The sequence below is a fragment of the Coptis chinensis genome, chromosome 1 (assembly GCF_015680905.1).
Source record: "Coptis chinensis isolate HL-2020 chromosome 1, ASM1568090v1, whole genome shotgun sequence".
In the NCBI taxonomy this organism is placed as follows: domain Eukaryota; kingdom Viridiplantae; phylum Streptophyta; class Magnoliopsida; order Ranunculales; family Ranunculaceae; genus Coptis; species Coptis chinensis.
This window is the reverse complement of record NC_141456.1, coordinates 38,149,145-38,174,167: the sequence shown is the minus strand read 5'-3', so window position 1 is coordinate 38,174,167 and position 25,023 is coordinate 38,149,145. Positions and strand designations below refer to the sequence as shown.

At 36.4% G+C, this 25,023-nt stretch overlaps 1 long non-coding RNA gene across 2 annotated transcripts; it reads left to right on the top strand.

Moving 5' to 3' along the window:
• Nucleotides 1-21,768: 21,768 nt before the first annotated feature.
• LOC147523859 (uncharacterized) lies at nt 21,769-24,985 on the top strand. Of its 2 annotated transcripts, XR_015196806.1 has the most exons (5): nt 21,769-21,998; nt 22,382-22,467; nt 22,963-23,007; nt 23,688-23,855; nt 24,701-24,985. It is a non-coding gene; the product is annotated as an uncharacterized LOC147523859 (long non-coding RNA). The 2 variants fall into 2 exon arrangements; XR_015196805.1 differs by having other exon boundaries at nt 21,769-22,467.
• Nucleotides 24,986-25,023: the final 38 nt, after the last annotated feature.

Genomic DNA, 25,023 nt, shown 5'->3' with positions numbered 1-25,023 from the left:
TTTTCGGATCGCATTGGTGAAGGCGAAGGTGGCGAACGACTCCTTCAGGTCGCTCTCCATGGACAGTAGCTCTGTCTTGAATCGCCCTAAAAAGGAGCGGATTGGCTCATCACTCTTCTGGGACAGCTAGAAGAGTGAATCAAGGTTGACTTTTTTATGTCTATTGTGGACGTACTGGCTGGCAAACTGATCAATTAGCTTCTGAAAGCTATCTATCGAGTTCGGCTCCAGGGAGTAGAACCAATCGAACACTCCGTCCTTCAAGCTTGCAGGGAACAAACGACATTGCAAGTGGTCGAACTCTTGTGCACTGTAGAGTGCTAGGCTCTGAATGTAGCAAGCTATTTGCTGACCAGGGCATGTGCTGCTGTCATACATTGCAGACCTTGGCGGAATGAAGTCTGGGGGTTTATTGAGTACCTCAGTTGTGAAGGGGGACGCTCGATACGTCTTATGCATCTTCTAGATGACTTGATTGGCGTCCTTCTTCACAGTGCTCTGTTCGATCCGCTAGGAGAGGTTGTTGATATGTTGATTCACCTCGTTCATGCCGTCCTCAGTGGTGATTCCGTTCAGGTTCTGAGTTGCAACCTAATTTTTCAGTGCAACATTTTCATGCTGGAGCAGGGAGATGCTGCCGCTTATCGTACCAATCTGGCTTACCAAATTCTTCACCTATTCTTGGAGGCTTTCCATGTTTCGTGGGCTTGAGGTTTGTTGGTTGGAAGATTGGTTGTGGTTTTCTCAAGAAATTGAGCCACAGACTACGCCAATATAAAGGTTTGATTTTGTTAACCTTATTAACGTCGGCAATTTGGGGAGAAGGGGATTGTTAATTGGATATGACCGAGTTCATATGGACAAACTGCCTACGTATCAAGCTCTCTCTCTTTGGGGGGGGGGGAACTTGAATTAGGTCAGACGTAGTTCCTTATCCTCTTTATATAGGCAAGATGCCCACGCCTCCTGCTCTCCCACGTCAGGTTAGGTTCAGGTCTCCACCTTATTGGCGAGCCATGATGGCGAGTTATGGAGAATCAATGAGGTGCGTGCCTGAAGCTTCGGTCTTGAAAGCAACAATAAAGACATACGTTACAAGCCGTTATGGAACGGGATGAGTGAGGGCTATGGAGGTCGCTTCTGGGCGAGGTCGTCTATCCGACCCGAGTCACTTTGAAGCGAGCTTGTAGATGAACACTTGAGATCGGTTGGTATCCACTTGGTTGAACATATCGTTTGCCTGAGTCGAGTCACTATGAAGTAAGCTCTGAGGATGAGGACTTGAGGTCGGTTGGTAGTTCTGTTTAAGCTGGACACGTGCTTGATATTCATTAGATGTGAATATTACTCCCTCACAAGGCCTCCATAATCCGAGGGTCCAAGGTAGCCCTTACTAGCACCATCACAATTTAGTTTGGATGGTAGCTTGAGGATTGTGAGGTCAGAGACAATGTGAGTATAAACAATATTGGTTGGCATGGTTGTATTCTCAAATACTCTTTTATTACACCTTTTCCAAATGTGACAACAAGTAATTATATTCTGCAATTTATACTCTTCACTCAAGAACCACTTGTTGAAATCATGAGTTTCATGAGGTGGTGGTTGCTGGGCTATGGGAAAAGAGTTCCAGACATCAATGGCATTAGTACAGTGCCAAAACAAATGGATTAAGTCTTCACTTTGGTTACAGTTAAAGGGACAGACATGAGATTAAATGATAGAATGATGATGGAGGAATTCTGTGGTTGAAACCGAGTTTCTAAAACACAACCACAAGAAGAAGTTGACCTTCTTAGGTTAAGATGGGATTTTTGGTAAGTGAAGAGGTCCAGCATTATCAAAGTTTTTGGCTAGATGTTTATACATCGTTTTTATTGTGACATTGCCATCATCCGAATAAGACTAGACCATGGAGTCTTCCCCATATATCTTGCGGATTAGAGAGAAGGATGGTGTGGCGAAGGTTATAAACAATACTAGGTGGTAGGAATTGTTTTAAAAGATTAGAGTTCCAGTCCATAGTAAAAGTTAATGGTTATAAAAGAAACATACTTCTTTCTTAATGAGATCATTTGGGGGTGTAGCATGGCATAAGTTTATGAGGTGTTCATGTGAAGTGCAAGACTTTGTGTCAAGTCCACTTTCAATGTGGCAATTTAAGCTACCTGTGAAAATATCTTTTCCATGGAGAACGTTTTTCAATGCCCAAGACCCCGACGGGTTTTTTTTCTACATGAGAGAAAGTTTTTGTTTCTTTTCAGGTACTTTGATTTGAAAATAGAAACCCAAATGGAATCTTTCATTTTATAAAATCTCTAGGCAAGAAAGGCCAAGCATGCATCATTAAGAACTTTTGCATATTTGACACCAAGACCGCCAATATCATTTGGGAGGGTGACTGTATCCCAATTAACCATGTAATTAAAGCTGTCTTTTCTTCCAAGTAGATCCCTAAATAAAATCCCTTATGATTCTATCGATCACTTCTGACTAGCGTGGGTTTTATGGATGTGGAGATGGGAAGAGAATATGAATGATGATGGGTGTCGTTGGTTAAAACCATACAAGATCAAAACTTAATATCCATCCAAAGTAAAGGATGAGTAGGGTATCAATCTGATTCTGATTTATATTACTTATGAAGGACGAGAGTGGAAAGGTTGTTTTGAGGGATTAAAAACTAATACTGTAGATATTGAAGATTACTAACTAAACTAAACTAATTAAACTAAATACTAAAGAATTTGAAAAATAGAGAGAGAGAGAGAGAGAGAGAGAGAGAGAGATTCAAATCCACCAATACCTTTGATTCACAAACCTTTTGTTTCATGTTGTTCTCACAAGTAGACTACAATCGGGCTATCAAGCAAGTATTGATGTCTTTTTGGGTGAAAGATTATTAAACAATTATTTCTACTTCGATGTTGTTATTCCTATGCATGTGTTATTAATATCTTCTTTCTTTTTATGTGAGTTTGGGCAGATATTCAATGAATTACCATCTAAAGTAAATACAAGGAATACTTCTCATACTCTAAAACATTACACAACTAGAAAATAATAATAATATATATATATATATATATATATATATATAGAATAGTAGCATAATATTTAATTACAATAAATAAAACTCTATTCTAGCATTATATTCAATTGCAATAAATAAAACCCTAATCTATACTCTCATTCCCTGGTTTGGGTAATGGAACTAATAACTAAACAAAGATAAAGAACTAACCTGATTGGAGAACACCATGAACCAAAAGAATCACCAAACCCTAAGCACTCGCTTCATCTCCTCTCTTGAAGGAGAAAATTAGTCTTCCATAGAAGAGGACGAACAAGAATAAGAATAAAAGAATAACATAAGACTAGAGAGATTATTTTATTAAGACTTGGCTAGTGAAAACTAAATATTATATTATTAACCTCTATTTGCCTCAAGTTCTAGAGACAAGAATAATGTGAATTGGCAAGTTACGTTTGGCACTAAGGTGCTCTTTATATAGGGGTTACAATAAGCTCTAGAAGCATGTAAAACATAGGCTTTTAGGTCCAATTTCCTATTACATATTGACCTTCGTCAGATTCCAACTTATGTTTCCAAAAGCAATGAAGAGGTGTAGTTATAGTGTGGTTCAGGCGTTTGGACACATTGACTTTTTCAAACTAGATGCAAATCTGTAAAGCTAGCGTATCTTTTGAACCGTAAGTCCATTTGAGACATGTGACCTATCAAAAGAATCTCCGCGACGAGCTCTACACTACAGTATATGACATTACAATGTTTTATGGAGAACATTTGGACAAATTTCTCATCAATGTCTTTGGCATCCAACAAGGCTTTTAAAAAGATCTAGTTTTGTGGGTTTTGTTCCAATCAATAAGTCCAATACATTGGGCTACCAAATAAGCTTTAAAACATGTCCAAGTCCATTCTTTTCATAAGTTTGTAAACCTTGGCCTTTTCCATAATAGTCCATGAGCTCCATGTCATCTTTAATTCTCCAAATTGCTCTCTTTTACCCCTTTAACTACAATATTTTGCAATTATCTCGTTTTCACATGTAAAGTAACAAAATCTAACTTACAAGCATAATTAGTTCACTAAGTGGGACTAACAAGGGATGTAATTAAAGGTTAAAATACACTTTTTAAACACTTTATCAGTTTAGTGATGCTCCTAGGAATAATAAAACAATGCATATGGTACATGGCAATAGAGTTAAGAACATGTTTCAAGAGGGTTACCCGACCTGGTTTAGCTAGATAAAAGTTTGCATTGCCATCCATTTAATTTATCTTCATATTGGTAAGGATATAGTCGAATTCACTCTTGAGAGGTCTTCCTGAGAAGAGAGGGATGCCTAGGTATTTATCATTTTTTATTAAACTTGGCAATGTTCATTACTTTTGTTTCCCTAAGGCATGTTAGGTTGCTACATTGACATGGGGGCTTATGATCATACTAGATTTATTGATGTTTATATGAAGTCCCAAAGCTAGACTGAAGTGGTCAATAATAACATGCATTTGGTAAATTTCTTCAAGTACTAGTGTAGCTGTACCAAACAAAAGGGAATCATCCGCAAACAATATGTGACTAACTAGAGGTGTATCTCGGGCAATTTTGATACCCAGTTCATTGGTAGGGAAGATCCAAGATGTAAAGAGGCTAGAGAGATATTCCATAGCGATGATAAACAAATATGGGGACAATGGGTCCCCTTGTTGAAGACCACGAGTGGGTTTAAAATAAGCACTTGGTTTACCATTGATCAAAATGGAGAGATTATGTGAAGTAAAAAACTTTGTCATAAGTTCAACCCATTTTCCTTTGAATCTTAATTCTCTTAGGCAAAGAGTAAGGAAATCCCAGTCAGGATGGTCATAAGCCTTTTCTAAATCAAACTTAACACCTATCAGGCCATGTTTGCATTTGGTAGATCGGATAGTGTGTATGATCTCGTGAGCAACAAGGACTTGATCAGTGATATGTTTCCCTTGAATAAATGCTCTCTGAAAAGGCCTAATAATCTTTTTGAGAATGGGCTTGACTCGATTAACTCGAATAACTACGTTGCAAAGACCAATAGGTCGAAATTGAGTACCCGCAATCGGGTGTTTAATCTTAGGAATCAGGACAATGTTTGTTTGATTCAAAAGAGGATGCAGGTAACCAATTTGGAAAAAAAATGGTTAAAAATTGCATGGATCTGTGGGCCAATAATGTGCTAACACTTACAATAAAACAATCCATTGAGGCCATCCGGTCCGAGAGATTTATTGGGATCCATTTTCCAAAAAGCATTCCGAGTTTCTCTAAAACTGACATATTTATTTAAGATGACAAGGTCACTATCAGTAACTAGAGGCGTTATGGGAATGAGATCAATGCCTGAGCCATTACAGTCTTGGCGAGTATAGATTTCTTTAAAGTGATTGAAGATCAAATCCTGTATGGTATCCCTATCTGTGGTAGAGCCTCCACCTAGAAGATTGAGATATGAAATCTCATTGTTGCACTTTTTAGCATTAACATGTGTGAAATAAAATTTAGTGCAACATTTTCCAAACTTAAGCCAATTGGTATTGGTTCTCTGCACCCACCATAATTTTTCATCATGAACTTTTCAAGCATAAGAGCTTCTTCTCCAATGTGAATGAAATATTATTTCTGGGATGAGCTCGCCCTACATACCTTTTCAAGTATTGTTCTGACCAACTCATTCATTGATGCATTCTCAATTGGGAACACAACGAAGTGTTATCCTTCTGCCATGAACAATCTTGTGATGGCCATTTCAGTGGCAAGAAAATAGTTGACAAAGTTCTACAATGTGGTCTTTACTAGCCCACCTTCTTTCAAGATGCACACGAGCATTGCAAAGCGTGCATTAGATGCCAACAGCTTGGACGTATTACTCAGCTTCAAATTTTCTACATTATACATGATTTCAAAAATAAATCCAAAAACCCAAAATTTTCATAGTAGAATAATTACGTAACTTACTATTCATATAAACCAGGTATATCTTGTTCTATTTCAAGCAACCCACGCTCCTAACTTGTTTTGGGGTGGTAAATTTTCAACAAAGAACAACGTACAAGTGGTACTGCCAGTTTTGCTCATGTTTCTATGGTAATCTCTTTCCTTATCTCTTCATACTTTGAAGACAAAACATATTTCTGTTTGGGGGTGGTATAATAATATTTTGTAAAAACTAGGCATTTCTTATATTAGGTATATTAAATATATTTATTTCTTTTTAAAAATTTCTTCGAAAAGACCAAAAATCTTTTATGTTTAGTACTGAAAAGTCTTGTTTCCTTTTTGTTATGCATGAATAAATAATCTAAAAGTCTCATTATAGCAATAGAGTAAATATTCATTTTTCGAACTTAGACTAATATACATACAATAGTTTTTGCATCTTTTCATGAATGACATGCATAAATATCATTGATTGTATAAAGTAGTAAGTTTTCGAGACCAAGGTTTGAACATTTAAGTTCTATATCCTATAAGAATCTAGCCAAAAACCTCATCTGAATGATTATTGAGTGATGACACAAAATATGTCTGGATGGAAAGACCACACATACACTTGCTTGATCACCACACCATATCCTAGGAGAGAATTTAGGCCATTTTGGATCGATATAGCCAAATACACGTTAAAAACCCAAAAAATTATTTTTCCTCTAGTTTCCCTTTTTTAGCCTTCAATTTCATATTAGCCTTTTTATTTTTCGCCATCAATCCTTTACCTGTTGTTACACACAATAAATTAAAGGGCTTACCCAGCTGACAAGTTAATAATAGGATGAACAACAAAAAAAGAAGATAAGACATTGTACAAAAATAGAACAATCGGTTGCTTCAAAAAGAAAAGAAAAGAAAGATCCATCAAAAATCAAAAGGAGTCGATATCAAAAGAAATAAAAGCAAAGTTATAACTCCCAAAAATCAAAAACATATGGAGTCACAAAGCCACAGGGCTAAAAAATGAAACACAATTCGGAAACAAATGACAAAACGAGGTTCTTCTCTAGTTACAAATATCTTGAAGACCTTATTTCTCAACTTATCATATTTTGTTTTTTCGTTCAATATTTCTTTCTAAACCACCACCTTAGCCCCATAACTCCTAATAAAAGATCTCTAGCTCGATTAGAAATATGATAGTGTGATAGTAAGTGGCAATTGTAATCAATCGACCCCGGTTTCTTTGGACATCGTATCATTTGTGTATGTGAGGAATATAAGTGCTCGCTTCACTTGAGAAACTTGAGTAAATCTATCAGAGAGTTTGTGTTTCAACACATCCCTATGAGAACCCAACTTAAGGACGCTCTCCAAAAGTTTTGAAAACAACTCTACTTTTGTATTTAATCGCTCATGTTTGCGCATTTATCTTTACATGATTAAATTACTTTACATATGTTATCATGCGTTCAAAGGAACTTGTCATAATTTCCCGCTAATAAGATGTATATACTTCTGATAATAAATAAGGAGACAAGACCTGTTGTATTAGATAAAGGAAGTTTGCGAGTATCTTCTCTGGAAAACTCTCATGAGGCTTAAGCTCGTCCACTACGAAATTTCTAGTAGTTTAAGACCTTGTTGCATATGGTCAATGCAATCGCACTCCGCGAAACGAGATTAGTATATATAATAATCACATATTTGACTTTTTCTGTTTTAGTTTCTCATATTTGCTTGAGGACAAACAAAATATTGTTTGGGGATCCGACCTCAAATATGCATTTTTACCCAGTTATAATGCTTCATTTTAGTCATATTATATGATCAATAATATGGGAAACTTATGTTCTTATTGACTTTTCAGGTTACAAGCCTATTTCAGATCAAATATCTTAAAGGATGAATTCTAGCACCAAAAGTAGCCTAAATATGACATCTTACGAAGACTAAAACTTATTGGAAAAGAAGACAAAAAAGTTAACTGTCAAAGTCAACTAAAGGACCGAGGACCAAAGACTAAAGATTAATTCTCAAAGGCCTAGAAGACTTTTACTCATCTTAAAAGTCTACAAGATGAATTCATTTGATCTTATCTAGTGTTTGTATTTGAAAAGTAATCTATAAAGCAAAAGCAAAAACAAAAACAAATAGATGTGTTCTCACAAAGATGATGGAAGATGGCAAATCTGTAATCATGTAAAGGTTCCTTACAAAAAGGAAAAATATGGAGAGAGAAAATAGTCTTTATATTTTTAGGAGTAGTGTAAATTAGATAGGAGTAGGAGTAGGCCGGTTTAGAGTAGATTTAAGTTTTATTTGTTTTCTCTTATTTTCCATTGTTATCATTTCAAGCTTCAAGTTTTATTCAAATACAAAGTTCTTTTCTTTATTTCAACATTGCTTCAATCATTAGTTCTTGACTACAACTTGTTTTCAAACATTTTTTCTTCACATAACACATGTTCTAATCATTTGCAAATCCATCAAATGATTATAACTTGTTCTTAAGCATTTTCTCATTCATTACAACCATTACTATTATGTTTTGATTACTAGTCTTCCATACAAACCATTCAAAACATGTTTTAAATCATTAGTTTAATCTTTCAAACATCATTCAATATTTTCATTTAGTTAATCATTATACAAAGTTAAAACCACAAAAAGAAAGTTTCACACCCTAATATTTCATAAGAACCATTCATAGTTTATTAGGACATCATTGGCGAATTTCTATAAATCTCACACTAAATTAAAATAACTCATCAAATGGCGCCACCGTCACAGATCTACCTCTTGAACAGATAATGATTCAAATCTAAGAAATGGAGCATCCTTCTCACCCCTTCATATTTTTTTCTTGTTCTAAGTTTTGTTTTCTGTTATACTCACTACTGATTAGTGTGTTTACGAATACAGATACGAAGTTGGAATCTACTCATCAAGATGGGCCACCAGAGAAAAGCTGGAGGAGTTTTGCTGGATCACGATGGGCGACCACCCCTTCGAGGCACACGACCGGCCATCTCAAGTGACATCCAACAGTAATTCTTTCAGTCATCAAAACCCGAAACCTTAAACCCTAAACCGAGAGAGGCTAGTAGTTGGGGCCCCATATTTTTTGCTCATAACTAGGGCCCCAAATTCAGTGACAATTATTACTACACATTTTATGTTTTCTCACTACCGACTAAGAAAACCACTAGTTTGCTCACAAGACTGAAAGCGTACTGCACAAATGTACTTTCTTCTTTTCCAACCTATCAATTCAGCTCATTTGAATCAACTCTCTATATAGGTTTTTTGTTAGATCTCAAAGGTAGGGTCCTCACATTAAGTGTTTGGCTAGGGCCCTTAAGAACTCAGGGCCACCCTTGCTTCTATTTGTCCTCCGTTTCCAAATACTAAATCAACAACTATTGCGTAGCGATTATAGTAATTATACGTATGCCTCCTCTTTTGTAGTGTTAAACTCCATCCTAACTTTGGAATCTTCCTCTGCCAAGATGCTACTTTCTAAGTTATATTCATCATGCTTAGCTGTATCATCACCATATATTCCCCAAACATGTTATGTCAAAAGCCTCGGGACTATTAGCAAAATTAAAGAGGATCTGGAAACCTTCACCATCCATCTAAAAAAAGAAGGTAATATATCAATGTCAAATATATTTATTTCATTTACAACACATTGAACAAAGAAAAAATTAATAATAATAAAAAAAAAAGTTGTAGTTTGAGAAAAAAAAAAGGGAAAATTTACCATAAAGATCACTTACAAAGAAACTAGCTCGAAAAGATTATAGGGTAAATTGATGGGAATTGGCAATAGTGAGTGGAGATGTCTCAGAGAGATGAGGATGAGTGTTGATGAAAATTCAATAAAACCAAACTAAAAATAATGAAGAATGCTAAATTGCTAAGTGACGACACACATAATGGAGGGAGAAAACTTTTATCACTTTTTTTTTTTTTTTTTTTTTTTTTTTTTTTTAAACGATTATTTGGGGTTAGGTAGACCCCAACCTGTATTGATCAAACTCTTTGGTACAACTTACCAATAGCATCTTCCTCCACTATTATATTAAGCTCATACGTGAGTGGGGGAACGCTAACCAAGGTAACTCCTGGATTTATAATTCTATCCAGAGTAGTACTAGACTTAGCCAACAAATCTGCCACTCTATTTGTTTCCCTATAAACATGGGACACACTAACCAAACCAAAATGGCTCATGAGCCTCCAGATGGCTTCAACTGTATCGAGACAGTACCAATGACTTACCTCCTTTCTGTTAATCACTTGGACAGCTCTCATAGAATCGGACTCAACCAAAATCATATTATAGTTCACACTGAGGGTTGCCAGAAGACCTGCCTCTATACCTTTTAATTCTTGGATAATCACCGATCGTAGGTTAGCATTACCCATGTATAATAGTATGGGAAAACCCTCATGGTTCCTCAATATACCGCCATAACCAGCACAGTCATCAATCACCGACCCATCAACATTTATTTTGATGAACCCAAGTTGTGGTTTAGTCCACTTAACTAGTTCGTGCACTCTCTACTTTAAAATGATATCAATACCGAGTCTTGTAATCATTCTACTACTCGCAGGAGAGGAGTCATCAGTGATCTTGATAACTCGCTGCAAATAAGTTCTCATCTTCTTTATGACATACCTGTTTATTGACTTAGCATTGTGATCTTTGTTCCTGAACCTCCTGCTATTCCGCTCGTTCCAAATCCCATACACAGTTGCACAAATCATAGTTCTGACTATCTTACTCGATATCAAGTTTGATCTAGTTAAGCGCAGAAGAAACTGCCACTCAACAGAGGACTCACGCGCCACTCCCAGCCCCAATCTTTCTTTTACTACAACCCAAATCTTTTTTGTGAATGCACAGTTGAAGAAGAGATGCTTTGAGTTTTCTGGATGATGATCGTCACACAGACAACACTCTGAATGAGAAAGAACCTTCCTGTGAATCAGTCGATCTTGGGTAGCAAGGCAGCTCGAAAATAGTTGCTAGGTGATGAAAGAGTGTTTTGGAACATTGTACTTACCCCACACCAATTTGTACCATACAACCTTTTCTCTCATCTTTTAGATGGACATATAAGTTGACTTTGTGGAGAACCTACCTGAGCTTGTAGCAATCCACACTACCAAGTCCTGGGCCATGTTGACATTGATGGAAGTCTGCAGGATTTTAGTTTTTAATTCACCGTCTGGAAAATTAAGAACCATATCATTCCATGATCCGTTAGTAATCAGATCACTCACTTTAGCACCATCTGGAACATGAATGAGATTTCTAGCCTGTTGATAAATGTAAAATGATAGTTTTACCTACGAATACAATTACGCATAGATAAGTAAAACTAAAACTATTTCCGTGTCTAATTTGTTTATCAAAGATTTATACTCTCGATTCTATTGAAATAGAGTTGGAGTAAAAGATTCATTCCACTCCTAGTTCTTTAGAATTCGTGTTTCCTAAAATTATCAATCTATCCAAAATTAATGAGAGTATGATGGGAATTTATACTACGATGCAAATTCTAATACTAAACAAGATACGAATAACTCAACTACGAAATGCTAAATTGATACTAGATAAAGAATTAGGGGGGATTGATTCCACCTTAACTCGACTTAATTTACTAACGAAGAATCGTCATAATCCGAATGGAACTGCTTTCGCATAACAATTGGTTCTTCCTAATCCCTAGTTGTTCATCGTAATCTCTACCAACTAACATCTAGCATGTGAAACAATCAAACCCATTCTTATGGTGAACTAATCGTTTTCTAGAATGGAATGGAAAATCACGACTATTCTACGCTAACACAAATCAAGCTTCATCAAGGCTTCTTCAACCCCCTCTAATGGAGGTTTAGCCTAGAATCATTATGCTATCATTTTCAATTGAATTCAAACAAGACATAATATAAAGATTCTAACTTTACTAATTTGAACTAATCAAGAATTCCCCCTAATAACTATGAAATGATTAATAACTAAGATCAAAACTAACTCTAATGAATTTAATAATTAAACTAGATTATGATTAACTAATTATGAAATAAAGACAAACTAATTTATGAATTTAACAATACTAAAACTAAATAAAACTTTAATCAATAAACTAAATCGGAATTAAAAACTAATACTTATTTATAAAACTAAATATGATTCCCAAATAATAATCTACTTGTTCTAACTCTAATTAATTGAAAGGTAAAATTAGATCTAAAAACAAAATATGAAAACTAATTAATGGAGAGAAAACTAGATCTCGAACTATTCTCCAATGGCTACTTGCTACCTAAACTAAGGATTGCTCAAGAGTTAAGTCTTGTGTGTCAAAATGGAGGAGACCAGATCCACATTTTCGTGCATGGGCTGAGGAGCCATGTTTTGGGTTGGAAAATCGAGCCTAAAACCCAATTTCTTCAATCCACAGGGCCCTTTTCAACCAGATTTTGCTTCAACAGACTTTTCGTCCACTTTTGCTCCCCTGATTAGGTCAAGGCTTGGACTATTGGAAATCTCTTTCCAAGTCGGTCGTTTTGACATAAGGTAGGCCCAATTCCGAGGTCTGCGTTCAAAGATATGGCCTTTGAAAGTTCTGGTGACTTTTGTGCACTGTTTCTGCCCGCGTTGACTTTGACTTTTCAGCTTTAACCGGGCTTTAAAAATGTTTTTTTTCCTTGAATCTTGGCCTTTAATCACATAACTTCTTAGCAACCAACCCTTGCTCTTTTATCTAGCCAAAGTGACACATTTCTGCACGTAATTGACTCCAATGCCTGAAATACATAAAAACACGTAATCAGCATTAACTCTTATTTATTACTTGCATAATTAGTCTAAACGTATTATTGTTAGGGGGTTAAAACTACAAGTTTGGGCTCTTATCAAACCATCCCCAAACAGCATTTTGCTTGTCCTCAAACAAATATGAGAAATTAGAATAAGTGACCAAAAATGGAGTTGTAACTACTCTCATTTCGCCGAGTGCGATTGCATTTACCATATGCAACAAGGCCTTAAACCACTAGGAATTCCCTAGTGGACGAGTTATAGCCTCGTGAGAGTTTTCCAGTGAAGGTACTCACAAACTTTATCTATACTACAACGACTAAGAAATAAAACTATTGTTTCCTTATTTATGCCTCAATTATCTATACATCCACTAGCAATGAATACAGAATAATCAAGTCGAAACCTAAGTTAATATGTGCATAATAATCAATCATCTACGAATAAACATATATATAATGAGTAATACTATGAAATGCTCTAACAGGTCCGTTTCTGAAAACTCGGAATAACGTCCTTAAGTAGGTCCTCACATAAATGTCAAGACAAACCACTCTGATTTTTCCGCCCAAGTTTCGCTACTCCAGTGTGCAGTGGACACACTTTACCTTACAATCTCAATGATACACAAGGAAGCCGGATTCGATCAAACACATCTGCCACTTACTATCACACTAACCTATTCCTAATTGAGCTAGAGGTCTTTATTAGGTGTTGAGTGGATTAGGAGATGGTTTAAGAAGGAAGAAAATGGATATTCAAAAAGGACAAGTCTGAGTTAATAGGGTCTTCATATTACGTAACTACAGAAACCCTTGTTCTTTTGCTTTTACACTTTATTTCCATCCTTAGCCTTTTTATTTTGGCTTTTTGACTCTTTTATTCTATTTTTTTGGAGTTTTATTTTGTTTCTATTTTTATTTTTCTTTTCTTTTCTTTTCTTTGGATGGAAACTTCTTTTCTTTTTCTTTTCTGAAGCAACTAACTAATTTTTTTGTTTGCATAGGTTTTTCTCTTCTCTTTTCTTCACTCATCCTATTCTCAGACTCATTCTATAATGGGTCGGTTGATTTTTATTTTGTTTTGTTTTTGTAAAAGGTTAAAGGATTTGCGGTTAATGAAAGGCTAAAGAAAGGCTCAGAGGGGTGACTAGCGGAAAATAATTTCATAAGGTTTGAATTTCTGGCTATATCGATCCAAAGAGGGCCTAAATTCTCACTTAGGATATGGTATAGTGATCAAGCAAGTGGGCCGTGTGATTTCTCTATCGGATTTTACTTCTCCCTTGTGTCATTTCTCAAATGTTTCACTCATATAAGGTCTTAGGCTATATTCTCACAGGATTTGTAGAATAAGTACTCTAGCCTAGATTTCAGAAACTTACTGCCAAACAATCATAGATACTCATGTAATATATTTATAGATAGATATAAAGATTATTACCTACATATTAACCTAAGTTTCTAAAAATTATTATAATGCAAAAGCTACGTGAGACTTCTAGATTATTCAGAGCATAGAGAAAGAAAACAATACCAATATTCCTAAGTGTATAGCATAACTTTTTATTTATATTTTTGAAAATTTTGAATTTTTACTAGAAAACAAGTGCATACTGTACATATATATATATCCTAACAGATGCCTTAATTACACGTGTTTCTATGCCCCCAAACAAGAAACATGCTTTGTCTTCAAAGTATTGAAATAAAAAGGGTAGAAAAATACCATGGAAATACGTGAAATTTTGGAACATCTGCAAAACAAAGTGACAACATACTAATATAGAAAAAGGAAAAACAGACACAACTCTATTGGAGTTCCACCCGTTATAGGGTTAAAAAGAATTAAATTGCTTGGGACATAAACAGACATTAACTGAAACTAAAAACTTACCTCATCTCCCGTTTAATCGTCATCCTTCTCTTTAAAGAGATGAGGTTCCTTCACGTCCTACCATGCCATGATAACTTGCTAAGCCCGTCACCGTGTGTCATCAACACGTGCTAACATGTTGAGTGTTACTATGTCTGATGGGGTGTAAGGAGCAACCAAATGAGGTTGCACCTGCCATCCCAGCCAAGTCATTACTCGAAATGAGCGAACCACCCAATTGGTGGGTCTCATGACTTCAACCCTGTTCCAATCCGTGAACTGGGTACAGAAATCAGGTAAACAACTGTGCATGATACGGCCAACTAAAATAGGCATAAGAAGATACTTATGCCTCATGCTTTGAGCTTTCTTAAGACTAGCCACTAATACTCGGGGAATGTCATATCGGCGACGTCCCTCAGCTAAAGCAAGGAAAATGTCACCAGCAGTACTATTTGCAGAATTAAACTGCCACTCCCCTAAAATATTCATCAAGATGAATAACATGGTGGTGCCTACATTGAGGGACAGGCTACCAAGGGCTATGTTATAACGCCCTTGGTCCATTATACGAAACACCCCTCCCCCATAATACTCATGGGAATATGTATAGTTATAGAGGTATGCATTATCGGTCATATATCCCCACATGTGCATAGACTTACTGAATTCCATTGTTGTGTTATTAATTGCAAGGGAAATTTTTTGTTCTCCGTCTTGGTTACTATAGAAGGTAATATTATTGTAGAAAAATGCAGTAAGCTGAGGTGAATACGAATCGTCATCACTTACCAATAGATGTTGCCATCCTAACTGCAAGATCCTATCGCGGAACCAATGTCCATAAGTCTCGCTTCCCAACAAGTGTTCGAAAGACTGCTCTGGTATGACAATAGGTGATGCCATCACAAAACTACTCTCTAGAATAGCTGGAACGATCCTGGAACAACCCACAAAAAATTAGAATTTTTCATACCTTTGGATGTCAGGGCGCAGGGGGCGCTTAACCTAAGCCTTGTATAGGCGCGGGTCACACTCAGGAGTAATCAGATGTATAGTGTTATGGGCGGGTGGTGGCTTCAGAATTGGTCCGGTAGGAGGACGAAGTCGCTTCGAGAGCAAATGGATCGATCTTTTGGGTGCAGGTGGCACTCAACTGAAGCCTTGGCGCTCCGAGCTTCTTTGATCTTGAAGTGAAAAAAAGGGGAAACTTAGGAGTGAAAGGTGAGAGATGAAAGTGAGATATAGTGTGGGTTGTGAGTGTAGAATGAAGGAAGTTTATATAGGTTTAAGTTTCCAAAACGAATTAGGAAGTTGCCAAAAAGCTTTAAGGCAATTGCCGAAAACAAAAAAATTTCCAAAACCGAAAATAGAAACAACCCATATTCTTGATTCTAAAACAAACCTAATATCTTTTAGATTGAATTTAGAATAGTAACTTCTAAACTCTTTTAGATTTCATCCTACCACAACATCTAATCATAGGCATGCCAATATCAGCAATATTCTCAACAATCACTCCAAAACAACTTCTAAAATTGAGGATCATATAAAAATTATGCCAGAATAAATAATACCACCCCCAAACAATTCGGGAAGGTGGGATTAACAATAAAAACAACGCACAATTTGAAAAGAACCACGTTATATTAAAATTGAAATTCTAACAACATTTAACTACGGAATTCAAAAATTAACATCCGAACTAAACAAAAACAAATACAAAACAACATCAACTCATAATATCCCTAAATAACGCGCTGCTGGTAGTGGATGACACATGAGAAAGAGATGACTCCTGAGCTCCCGATGGGCCAGAGCCATCCGTCCTTCTGCGACGACGCTCGTGCCTCACAGACGCCTCCTCAGAAGAAGAACCCCCCTAGGGTGGGAAGCATTCATGCATATCTTCACGGAACTTTCACTGAGATTCTATCTCGGCCTTCATCTCCTCCCATCGCTCATCCTCGCGCTGGGCACGAGTCTCATAGTTACGATGTATGACAGTCTGGCGAGTCCGGAGGTCTTCACAAATTATATTGAGAGAACGCATGCCACGATGAAGCACTGACATGCGTTCTGCATCAGACTTACACCTTTCCAAGGCATTGACATCAAACATGTTGTGTCCTCCTCATCCTCCTCCTCCTCCTCTTCAACTACCCTCTCTACAGGCAACCTCCACGTCTTTTGGATGCACTCCGTATAAATAGAAGGATTTTTGTGGTCTTTCAACCAAATCTGATCAGACTTTGGAGTCGATTTTAACCTTATCATGATCTTTGTTATCAAAATAGGGAGAGGTGCAATACTTTTCCCGACTCTTCTAATCATAGTAATAAAAAACTCGAGGATACAGAAATCATACTCTCTTGTCTGGAGTATCCAAAGCACATGGAGACTATTCAGGCTGATGTCACTAACTTTCTCCTTTCCAATGACATTCCTCCCAATCTACTGAGCTATAGCAAGCTGGTTGGTTCGCAGAGACGACTGGTGAACACAATGCGAACTCGCAATGTATTGACCCTCCAAAACCGTCTCGTTCATCAAGGCCTCGATCCCAATAAATTGGGATTCCTACACTGTGGCTACTAGAGTACGTCCTTCCTCCATGCCGAAGATACGAGCCAACAAATTCCTATCCACTTCTCTCCTTACTTTATTCACCTTTACAAAAATTTTATTCCCAACCAACTCATAGATAAGTAAAATGATAGTTTTACCTACGAATACAATTACGCATAGATAAGTAAAACTAAAACTATTTTCGTGTCTAATTTGTTTATCAAAGATTTCTACTCTCGATTCTATCGAAATAGAGTTGGAGTAAAAGATTCGTTCCACTCCTAGTTCTTTAGAATTTGCGTTTCCTAAGATTATCAATCTATCCAAAATTAATGAGAGTATGATGGGAATTTATACTATGATGCAAATTCTAATACTAAACAAGATACGAATAACTCAACTACAAAATACTAAATTGATACTAGATAAAGAATTAGGGGGGATTGATTCCACCTTAACTCGACTTAATTTACTAATGAAGAATCGTAGTAATCCGAATTGAACTGCTTTCGCATAACAATTGGTTCTTCCTAATCCCTAGTTGTTCATGGTAATCTCTACCAACTAACATCTAGCATGTGAAAACAATCAAACCCATTCTCATGGTGAACTAATCGTTTTCTAGAATGGAATGGAAAATCACGACTATTCTACGCTAACACAAATCAAGCTTCATCAAGGCTTCTTCAACCCCCTCTAATGGAGGTTTAGCCTAGAATCATTATGCTATCATTTTCAATTGAATTCAAACAAGACATAATATAAAGATTCTAACTTTACTAATTTGAACTAATCAAGAATTCCCCCTAATAACTATGAAATGATTAACAACTAAGATTGAAATTAACTCTAATGAATTTAATAATTAAACTAGATTATGATTAACTAATTATGAAATAAAGACAAACTAATTTATGAATTTCACAATACTAAAACTAAATAAGACTTTAATCAATAAACTAAATCGGAATTAAAAACTAATACTTATTTATAAAACTAAATATGATTTTCAAATAATAGTCTACTTGTTCTAACTCTAATTAATTGAAAGGTAAAACTAGATCTAAAAACAAAATATGAAAACTAATTAATGGAGAGAAAACTATATCTCGAACTATTCTCCAATGGCTACTTGCTACCTAAACTAAGGATTGCTTAAGAGTTAAGTCTTGTGTGTCAAAATGGAGGAGACCAAATGCATATTTTCGTGCATTGGCTGAGGAGTCATGTTTTGGGCCGGAAAATCGAGCCCAAAACTCAATTTCTTCAGTCCACAGGGCCCTTTTCAGCCAGATTTTACTTCAACAAACTTTTTGTCCACTTTTTGTCTTCTTATTGGGTCAAGGCTTGGACCATTGGAAAGCTTTTTCTGAGCCGATCGTTTTAACATAAGGTAGGCCCAATTCCGAAGTCTGAGTCCAAAGATATGGCCTTCGGAAGTTCTGCTGACTTTTGTGCACTATTTCTGCCCGCGTTGACCTTGACTTTTCAGCTTTGACCGGGCTTTAAAAAGGCTTTTTCTCCTTAAATCTTGGTCTTTAATCACAGAACTTCTTAGCAACCAACCCTTTCTCTTTTATCTCGCCAAAGTGACACATTTCTGCACATAATTGACTCAAATGTCTGAAATACATAAAAACACGTAATCAGCATTAACTCTTATTTATTACTCGCATAATTGGTCTAAAAGTATTATTGTTAGGGGGTTAAAACTACAGTTTTGGGCTCTTATTACCTGTGCATTATGAAGAAGCAACATAGAGGATATCCAACGATCATGCCAGAAACTTGTACCTTCCCCGTTCGCAATCAAGCATATAATATACTTCCAGGCAATCTTCCTATGTTTCAGGATACTCCTCCAAACCCACGAACAATCCGAAGGAATCTTCATAGTCCAGAAATGTTTCTGTCGAATGTGGTACTCCTAAGTCCATTTTGTCCAAAGAGTTTCATCCTTAGTTGCAACCTTGAACACCAACGCATAGTAAGCTGCTTTGTTCCATACCCTAGGGTCAATTATACTCAGCCCACCTTCCTCTTTGTGCAACCTCAAAGTTTCATGGCTACCTTTATGCATCTTCACTTACAAAGAATCACCAGCCCACAAAAATCTGTTACAGAGTTTAGCAACCTTGTCCAATACACCTACTGGAAGGATAAAAGTCTTCGCCCAATAAATATGAAAAGACGAGAGAATAGACTGTATGAGCTGTAACCTGCCCGCATAAGATAAGGACCTATTCTTCCAATTTGACATTCTCATGGTGATTTTTTCAATCAGTAGCAGACATTCCTTAGTACTTATTCTAGCTGTAGTGAGAGGTAACCCCAAATATTTAATGGGAGGGGTGACTAGCTGCACCCCTAATAAGCCTGCAATAGCAAGCCCATCTTCTTTATTCGTACTGCCAGTGAGGATAGTCGTCTTCAGGGTATTTATCATCAGCCCCATGAGAGAAGAGAAATAATCAATGACCGCCTTAACAGCCAAAATAGAGCCAGACTCCCCTTTACAGAAAAGTAGCACATCATCAGTGAAACTCAAGTGAGTAATTGCAAGTCTTTTACATCTGGAATGTGGCCGAATGCTTTTCATTTGGAGACCTTACCTCAGTAGACCACCTAACAGTTCCATTACCAGCACAAACAGATACGGAGACAGAGAATCACCTTGCCTTAACCCTCTTTTCCCTTCAAAGAAACCATACAGACTACCATTGACGAGGACTGAATAATAAGGAGAAGTGAAGCACATAGATAGCCAACCGATAAACTTGTCGGGGAACCTGAATCTCTTGAGCACCAGCATGAGAGAGTCCCAGCTGACAGTGTCATAAGCTTTTTGGATATAAACTTTGATAGTACATCTCTGTGGCCCATGCTTTCTGTTGTACTCTCTGAGTAGTTCATGAGCCAGTAGAAGATTGTCCTGTATACATCTTCCAGGAACAAATGCTAATTGGTTAAGTGCGATCAACTGGTCTATGTAGGGCTTCATCCTGTTGCTTAAAATCTTGGCAATACATTTGTAAGTAATATTACAATAAGCAATCGGACGAAATTCATCAACCTGGGATTCAACATGCTTTTTAGGAAATAGACATAGAAATGTTGCATTAGTACCTTTATGAATTTTGTTGTTACAGAAAATTTCCTTAACAGCTCTTAGGAAATTGCCTCCAACAATGTCCCATGAATTTTTGAAGAAGAAAGTTGTATAGCCGTCAGGACCTGGGGATTTAAAGTCATCCATAGCAAACAATGCTTGTGTAATTTCCCCATTTGTGACCTCTTTAGAAACTTTACTGCTAAGTCAGAGTCCACAACACCCCTTACTGAAATCTCCTCTAACAACAAATCAGTACTCATCGTCTGAGACTCAACTCCCATAAGCTCTTGAAAGAAACTGATGAAAGCATTTGAAACTTGTGTTACACCTTCATGTTTAACTCCATTCATATCTGATACAGACCACACAAAATTCCGGTTCCTCCTTTCTTTTATTGCTTGATGAAAGAATGCATTTCTTTTGTCGCCATAGTCAAGCCAATCATTTTCAGCTTTAGCCTTGAGTTCCATAAACTCCATTTCGTTTTCTTGTCCCATGAGTTGTATCTCTATTTTATCCCATTTTAATTTGTTTTAATTTATTTATTATAGTCAAATACTGATGTGGAACAACTTAAAATGTGTCGGAGAAAGTGTTAGCAAACACACATAAACCGTGTGCAACAAATTGACACTCTACATTCAAGCCGGCTCAAGCCAATACTTGGCCCTAGGCAAAAAAAAAAGCCCCAAAAGTGTCCCTTCCACTATAAATGACCATCTATTATAATAAAACATAATGGCAAGACATCGGGTGGTCGGGATCGTCTGGAGATCTGAGTTAGATTGGGGCAGATGTACGATCTAGAGCATTTTGAAACTCCTTTTCAATACCATTTAAATGTATTACTTAATGAACTAAATGTTTTATAAATGAATTAAATGGCTTGTAAAATAATTATTGCGCTTGGGTTTCTAAATAACGCATAATACAATGGGAGGAGGTTTTTGGAGAGAAGAGTCTACGGTCAAAACCGGTTTAAAGCAAGGTCCTTTTTTAAATGTACCCACTGCCCGGTCTCAAGTTGTAATTAAACCCCTAATTTAATTTAAATGGTTCAACTAGGCGTCTTCCCAAATCAAATATTTCTCCACTTTAATACATACAAAAAGGCAGTCTGATCGATCTTAATCAGTCAAACCACCCGTGGCCTGCAAAGTTAAGGTTGAAGGTATTTTTCCTGAAGAAATAGGAAGAACAATTTGAGTGTTTCAGTCTCTCAAGTGCAGGCTCCCCAATTCTCACTTGGTTTGTTACTCTTGCCATTTTTAGGTAAGCTTGGGTTAGCCATCTATCTTCTCTATTTTCTCTTACCCCTGTTTGGGAAATGAACATTTCATATCTAAATTTATTTTATATGTATTTTTTGTCAGGTGTTCGGAGACACATGCGAGAAGCAAAAACTCAACTAAATTTTGCAAAGTAGTTAGATAAGTTGCCTTCTCATCTCCATGATATGTCTAATTGTAAGAAATTGTTTTTCTATATTTTATAGTGTTTATCGCTTAACCAAGCTTTAATATGATAGGATTCTCATATCAAATTTGATTGGAGCGCAAGAAAAGATCCCAATCTAGCTCTGTGTTGATACTCTTGAATCGAAAATGGTTGTTCCCACTTCCATTTTATTTAATTTAACTGTGATCTTATATGTTATATTCTTGAATACACACATGATCCCTTGAATAGGTAATTTCTCATGTGTGTTTCTCTAGCAGCATATCTTTTATTTTTTTGCTTACATTGTTGCAATGCCTGTTCACATTTCCACCTCAATGAAATGATAATTATATTTTCTCTACATTGCAAGGGTTCAACCAGTTTTACAGCCATGGCATAAGCATTTTTAAGGGTGTTGGGATTTAATTTATTATGGAAATCGTTAGACAATCCATGGTTTTTGTTTCAGGATAAATTTCATTATTTCTCCCGCATTACCTATAAGAAATATACTGATTTTGGGTCTATAAATAAATCTTTGGTTCATTAGTTTGGCTTTACTCGGTGCTTTCATGCAAAGGTGGGATGGCCTTGGCATGCCAACTTAAAGATGCTCTCAAATGTCCAATGTCAGAGGTGTGTTATGTCTTTGCCATTCTCTATCCCCCCAATCCTGAATTTACGGTGTGTTATGTCTTTGCTATTTGGGTGTGTTATGTCTTTGCCCTTTCTTCCTCTCCCTTACCCTTTCCGAACCATTACTCCATAAGCATTGTGCCATCAATATAATAGTTAGCAATGGCTTTGTATTAACACCATGCTCTACAATAAATTAATTCCATCTCTAAAAAAATAAAATAAAATAACTCCATTTTTCATCAAGCCTCCGTCTTCGTCCGAATTTTCTACCTAATAAATTCATAAGAATAAAAGTAGTAGGTTACAAAGTAAAGGATTGAGTAATGTTTCCGATTTGTTCTCTCAACTCTACCAGTATAAAACCCTCGAGTAGGCAACCTTTCTCCTCAACACTTTGAACAAGGCTACTTGATGTAGCCATCCCCCATATAACTGTGTGTTTGGCACCATTTTGGTTACTAAGAGTATTTCAAGAACTTGATTGTATTGCAGATTGTCTCCTATCTTGAACAAGGCGACTTCAAGCTTTTTAAAGAGGTCAGTCATGGTTTATTCACTCTTCTCTCTCTTTTATAAACTTTTACTTTTTCCCTGAATTTCCCCTTCCCTTATTATTGTTGATGTAAAATAAAACTTACGGTTCGTAATAGAAAAACTAAATTGACTTTATGTGTTTGGTCATAAACTTCGCTAATGTTAATCCTTGACTTGCTTAGCCATTTTTAACTTCTAATCTCCCCAACGCTGGGAAACTTTTTGTTATTACATCTGATTTGTTGGTTCTCTTCTTTTTATTTGTTGATTCTCTTGTGACTGAATGGTTCTCTTGCAAGTGTAAGAAACATATAGTTTACTAACTTTATCATAACATTTGAACCATTTCTGGAAGGATAGTATGAAGTTCAATAAGTGTGGATTGCCTGTAATGTGTTTACTTAAAACGGCATATAAAGTGGGTGTGTTTGGGGTGCATGTGTAAGAAACATGTAGTTTACTAACTTCATCATGGGATTTGAACCATTTTTGAAAGGATAGTATAATATAATTCAATAACTGCCTCAGCCTCTGTATAGGTAAACAGATTGGTAACTTAGGCAGTTCTTCATTAAAATTTATGAACTAATCAATTATGCCACATTTGAAATGATCTAATCAATTTTCTGAACTGCATGTTCATCTCTCATTTTAACAGATTTCAGTTTCCATGCATATTACAGGTTCCATAGAAAATGAAGGATCCACAATTCAATGATCTCAACGAACTCCACACAAGAACGGACCAGTGGAGGATCAGAGCCCAGGCCCGTTTCATAAGGATGTGGAAACCCCTGAATTTGAAGAAAAGATGTGCGATTAACATTGAATTTGCACTGGTCGATATTAAGGTAATGAAAAGAATTGTGTATTTCCTTCTTAATTTTTCCTTGGGTTGTGAGCATGGAGAAAGTATATATTTGTGAATTCATTAACATATTTGTGAATTCATTATAGATTTAATGTTATCTACAAAGAAATGGAATTAATTATTTGTTATTTTCCTTTAATGCTTCAATGCACTTTTGTGGGCTGGAAAATTTTAAGTGCTACATCCATGGCAGAAGCGTAATGCACCTGTTTCTTCCTCCATTCCAGCTCCAAATCTTTTTTAGACCGATGTAAGCTCCTGCATTCAGTCCTTAGTGATCTTTGGAGGTGGATCCGCAACCTGAAATTTCTCTACCATCTCTTTTAACCTGTGTTCCCTGGCTTTGCTTGAATATGTATTGGTATTGCATGTGCTTGAATATGTATTGGTACTTCAGTGGTTTAATTAACAATTATGGCATGTCATATGGGATGTCTTTAACTGAAAATTCATTATTTTAGGAGTTCAGCCCAGCAAGAAAATCTCCCTTTATTAATTTCCAGCCTTTTCTAACTTTAATTGTTCGATCATCTTTAACAATCTTGTGCATATCATTCTAGGTTTCAGCAAGGTCTCTAACACTTATTTATCTGCCAAATAAGTGCCATGAAATTCATGTTTTTTTTCTATTTACTCTACATCTGCATTAGTTTAATTTGGCTTTTCCATAGCACCCTTTTTGGTAATTGGTTCTATTTGATATGCATTGGTGTTGCATGTGCGACTTCAGTGGTTGTATAAAAAATTACATCGTGTCATATGGTTTAATTAGGAGCTCAGTCCATCAAGAAAATCCCCCACTATTAATTTCCATGTTTGCAACAGGGTACTCCAATACATGTGGTTCTGTATGAAAAAGACTTTCATTACTTCGATAATATTGTGAAAGAGGACTTCGTAAAGGAGGGTAGTGTCTACGTCTTAGAAAAGTTTGTCGTTGTATTTGCAAAAGACTATCGCCCTATTGAGCATGCCTACAAGATCCTTTTCAAACCAGAGACATTGACCAAGTCAACAGATGGGGGAGGGTGACGACATATCAAAGCACGTGTTCAAATTCAGCGAATTTGACACCATTCCCAGCAAAGCACTATAGATTGATAATGTTTCTATCATGTGAGTAGTTATCTATACAAATATACCACAAC